This window comes from Seriola dumerili, unplaced genomic scaffold (genome assembly GCF_002260705.1).
Source record: "Seriola dumerili isolate Sdu_G_001 unplaced genomic scaffold, Sdu_1.0 BDQW01000699.1, whole genome shotgun sequence".
Taxonomy (NCBI): Eukaryota; Metazoa; Chordata; class Actinopteri; order Carangiformes; family Carangidae; genus Seriola; species Seriola dumerili.
Genome location: NW_019174954.1, coordinates 76081 through 81861, shown reverse-complemented (window position 1 = coordinate 81861; position 5781 = coordinate 76081).

The following is a 5781-nucleotide window of genomic DNA, read 5'->3' as shown; positions in this document are numbered from 1 at the left end:
AGCGGCCATTTTGAGTAGTTTCTTTGTTTACCGCCATCTTGTGTAGTCTACTTTGTTCAGGTCATGTGGTCACAGTGATCACTTTGAATCGGCCATCTTGCCTTTGTCTGTGTTCCCACAGACACACACACAAACACCTACACACACACATACACACACCTGTATATACTAGATTAGACATTGTGTTTTACTCTGCTCCATTGTAAATAAATGCCTTTAAGTATAACTACTGGTGTGTTTAATGTTGCACAAGCGTGAATATTGCCAACCTCTACTTGGTAGAATTCCAATCCTTCAACTTTAACTTACTGTTGATATGGTAATTTGGTTATAGTTAGTAAGATAATTGTTAATCAGAGTTCCAGATTAATGGTAATAAATTGAGACTGAAACAATATTGGCTATTTTGCCTATTAGTTTAGGCTGGTGCCCCGAGGACTTTAATTAATTTTAAAGTTATTTTTTAACATTAATATTTTTCTTAATTTATGATAGCCAAAAAATTGATAGACAACCAAAAATCCAACATATTTAGTGTCCAGCTCATGAGGTAGTGCTCAGACCCAACATAATGGTGCCCCATGTGAGGCAAAGTACTGTTGCCAACAGTGTTAACATCATTACTTTGACGAGCATGTTGATAAAGTGTTAGTGTAGTACAAGTACAACTGTCTGTACATTCATGAGGACAATAAACAGCGAGTGTGTTCATATTTCACCAATGAGCTTGACTAACACGGTTGTGAATATATGGGAAATTCTCAGCATTTTAAAATGGACTAATGTGGCTCATCATCATACAGCCTTCATCTCAGCTCTGCGTCTATATTTAAGAGGTGTCAGTTTCTTATGGTCTCACGGTTGAACCACTTTGTTCCATCAGCTCTGTCTGTCAGTGCATGTGATCACAAGAGAGCGGCTGCTGCAGCGTTCAAACACTCACTCCCTGTGGTTGCATCACTATCGTGAAACAGACGCGCTGGGTTTGTGGTTGTCTCTGTCAGATTCTCGTTAGCAGGATGGAGTGGTACATGTTTCATGAAAGGCTAAAGGTCACGAATGAGAGGTACATAAATAAACTAGTGCAATTAGATAAATGCAACTATTTGGTCACGGTGACCTCACAAAACATTTTTTAGCCATTACTTAAGACTTCACACAGAAATTATGACAACATTCCCCACAAATGGTTAATAATTAATATTTCTGGATAAACAGGGATGTAATGAAACTAGTCTGAGTGGCGGAGTGATACGACCATGAGGTGGTAATTCTGGTTCTGTTTTGTTTGACTTGCTTTTCTTTTAATTCTTCCTGTTGTTAACTGGCTACTCATTTTGATACTCCAGTTTTTGCCATGGATGTAATCTTTAAGCTCGCAGTCAGACTGAGTTAGCAAACATGTATACAATGTGGTTTGGCCGGTGACAACATAACAGCTCCTATCATTGGTTTGTCACAGTGGTGGGAGTTTTTAAAGGCCATTTCATGTAAAATATCTCTGGTTGCTAACACTTAACTTTAATTAGTGGTCAAAATGAAAGTATGGAGGAGCCACACCTGAGTGAATGACATAATGTGGTTAGAAAATGTCAAATGTAATCCAAGATTCAGTAACAGAAATAAGTCACTACTTCCTCCCTCTAGTTTTTTTTCCAAAGATTCCCCTGAAATGAGACGACACGCAGCCTTGTCGATAATGATGCTGATGTCTCGTTATAGTTTCTTTTCTGATCATGAGACTTGACCTGTTATTCTAGATCATTTGAATATCAGTTACTGGTAAACAGTAACTATTGTCACAAACCGGGCTGCACGGCCATGACAAAAAGAGGGCGATACACACAAAGAAGCCAATTAACAAATGTTTTATTTAAAAAAAACATAATAAATCTAGAAGAACCTAAACTAACAATGGCATGTGTAATCTGTAGGATCAGCAGTGTAAGTGAGTGCATGAGTGAAGAAGTGTGTAAATGCAATGTTGTATGGTGGAGCAACAAAAACAACACAAACCAAAGGCCAACCAAACCAAACAGGTGCCTCCAGGAGGAGAGAGAGAAAGAACTGATCTCCATCAGGGTTTTAAAAGCACTAGCACAGGGCCCAGGTGTGCCAGGTTTGCTGATGAGCCCAGGTACTGACAACCCTTGGCCACACCCACCTCTAATACCTGTAAAAGGAAGCAGCCACACACAGGAAGCAACAGGTACACAGGTGGAGAGGGTTGTCACACTATGATGACCCAACCCTGATATAAAAGCACAGGACAGGATGCCATGCCATTTCACATTGCTGTTACTGCACATTCTGACATTTGAGCTTCTGAAACAGTAAGAATCTCATTTACTTGACACTTTACAGAGAAGACTATAATACAACATTTTATTAAAAAATGTGTGATTTACATTTAAAATGACATTCAATTTTCGTGAAATGACAAAAAGTCACTTTTGGAGGGAAACCCCACAGAGAGGGAAGAGGTGAAGCATGTTCTCATCAACTCTCACCAGCCTGTGGAGAAGGAGGTAAGTTTTAATCTTTTAACTGACGAAAATGCTACATCAACTAGCTGCGAATCGGCAGACCAGAATGTCTTTAGCAATGTACTGGCAGTTAGCTAGTGCTAACAATGGTACTTGCAGATGTTTTGCTGTCTTCACAGTTTACGTAATGTTGTTAATGTTTAGCTAAATTAACTATTGTAATGCGGTCATAGTTGCTGCTAATAAAAGTTCAATTTATCATAAGGCTAATGTTAGCAATTAGCATTTCTTATAGGGTGAGATAGGGACTCATTTTCATTGACGGCAGCAGATTCCAATAACACCTTACAGTCATTGTTTGTGGTTGTTTCATGCTGAGGAATTCGGTGTGAACATTGTTTGTTAGCAGCAGATGTTTTAAAACCATAAACTCAAACTGTTGTTAGCTGTAGCTCAATGGCACCTTTGTTGATTGCGCTAATACTAGTAAAATTGTAATGCAATGGTATGTTATTGGCATGTCCTCACCCCATACTGAATCTTAATGACTTTGATAAACACTGTTTCTCTAACTCCACCATGAGGTTGACATGTTTGATTTTTTTTTTATTGAAATATCTCAATATTTATCTAGCGCCATCATCAGGTCAACATTTAAGTTTGTCTGATACTTTCATTTATCACCAAATACCTACAAAACCAATGACATTCCCGTTAGCTTCAACTGGACATTGGTTTAGTGCTAATTGGGAAATGTTAGCATGCTAACACAATAAACACAGATATTCACTCTACAGTCTAACAGAGCTGCTAGCATGGCTGTAGACTGTTAGTCTTGTTTCAGCATCACTGACTCCTGATAAACATAACACTAGTCATTTAAGTTTATATCTTTCTGTGGCCCACACAGGACAAACGTAAACAGAACGGTAGTCTTGGTGGAATAACTGCTGCATTACACAACACTGCCACCTCTTGACCATGGCTCGTAACATCAGGCAAAAGGCCGGCAGCCCACTCGAACTGTACATCACATTATAAATGTACAACCATAAAATGAACATTCAAAAAGAAATTAACAAAGAACTCACTCATCTCATGTAGGGATATTCTTTATAATGATCAGTGGGAAACTTTATCTAGCTTACTATAGGTTTACCACCTGACTACATTTATTCATATTCTGACCTGAGGTCCTTTGTCTGCGCACGTCTGCATTTGTTCTATGGTTCCACCCACTGATATCTAACTTAACCACTGAGGCTATTTCTACCGCTGCAGCAGCTCTGTCGCGTTGAAGCAGTTTTCAGATTAAAACACAAAATTAGTGTTGCATGAGAAGCAGAAATAAGCCACACAGGAAGACACTGCTGCTCAGACAGACAACAGCAAGACAACATGGAGGTCACAGCTCTCTGCTGCAGACTGTGTGAGTACTGAGTCTGTCTCTGCTTCATCTGACGTTGTTATAAAGGTCAATTGAAGTTTATGAGGCCGTTTAAAAGCCTAATGTTGTATTTTTCTGCATCAGTTGTGATATTTCTAGACGATACTCTGGCCTATGAGAGTAGCTATAGCAGCTGTGTGATCTTTAGCTCTTTTCTTTGTCTCTTCAGTGATGACTGTGACGATCCTGCTGTGTGAACATGATCAGAAAGTTGGTGAGTACCAGTTCTTTCCTCCCTGATATGAAAAGTATTCACCATTTTTCAAGGACAGAGTTTGACTGGTGGCTGTTTTAACTGAATCTTATTTTTCTTTGTCTAAGTTGCAGTTTCTCTTCGTATCAATCCAAACAGACTGCAGTTCTTGGAATACGAGCGTGTAACTTTTACCTGCGAGGGGGTCTTTGATTGTAAAGTTGGACGTAGATCCAAAAGCAACATATCAACATCATCCTGCAAAATTACATCTGTAATTCAGACGACAGTGGGGAGTACTGGTGTGAGGCTGGATTTGGGAATAATAGCAACAGTATAAACATCACTGGTCATTGGTATGTTACAACAAGACAGTAAGATTTTTGTCATTAGCTTAACATTAATATAACATGAATATAAATTATCAACACATGTTCAAGCTGGTTCTGTGATCCTGGAGAGTCCCGCTCTTCCTGTGACAGGGAGACGATGGTGATCATGCGCTGCAGAAACAAGACGCCAGCTCAGACCCTCACAGCTGGTTTCTATAAGATGGCGTCTTCATCAGGAACAGCACTACAGGAAACATTGACCATCACAATGTTTCAAAGTCTAACGAAGGACTTACAAGTGTAACATCTCTGGAGCTGGAGAGTCAGCAGAGAGCTGGCTGACTTGTCAGAAGTGAGAAACCAGCAGTGTTTCAAATAAAATATTGATACATATGACTGTTAAGCTCATTTCTTTCCTGCTAGAAAAGTGTTGAATATGTTGGTTGTTAAAATTATTGTCAGAAAGCTGAAGTTGTGTATCTGAAAGAAGTGCACTGACCAGTCTTTTAAATCATAGTTTAACTTTCAGCCATTTCATATCTCATGAAGTTTCAGCACATTTCCCGTAAACATCCCTTTTCCTCCAATTCGCACACCATGGATCATAGTTGCTGTTTTTTCGGTGGTTCTGCTGTTGGTGGTCGGACTGCGTGCTCTCGACAAAGATTACTGGGACAGAGGTAAAGAAAACATAAAATAAATGTTATATTTCACTCAAATTTTACTTGTGTGTTCGTCATGTGCAAAGCAGCTACACACCTCCATGACCTATTAACCTCCATGACCGTTACAGTGGCTGAAATCATTTGTAGAAAAGGCATGCTCACAACATTAGCTTTGAGCTGTTAGGCAATGTGCATTTCTTCTTGCTTCCAAAAGCTAATTTAACATAGTTGACCTTGAATGCAACAGCATTTTTAGGAATCAATTATTATTATTATTATTATTATTATTATTATTTTGCATTACAAAAACACAAACACTAGACATCAGGAAGTTGCTTGATTTTTTGCCAACATTGATCTCCTGTTCTGGGTGTCTATTTATGCTGTTATTCTTCCTTCCTTGTAATGCAGCAGTGCTTTACCTGTCCACACCTGGATCAGGCTCCACTCAGGATCAAACAGGTGAGTACATTAAGGTGTTCACACAAGGCAGGAAATGAAAATAAATACTTATACAATCAAGTATAAAGTATCAAATCATCATGTCTGTGACCTTCTGAACTACAAAGTGAGTTTGAAAAGCCCAGTAAAAGTTTGGCCTTACTTGTGAAAAGATAGCTAAATGTAGATACTTATATCTAAATATTTGTCTATGTTT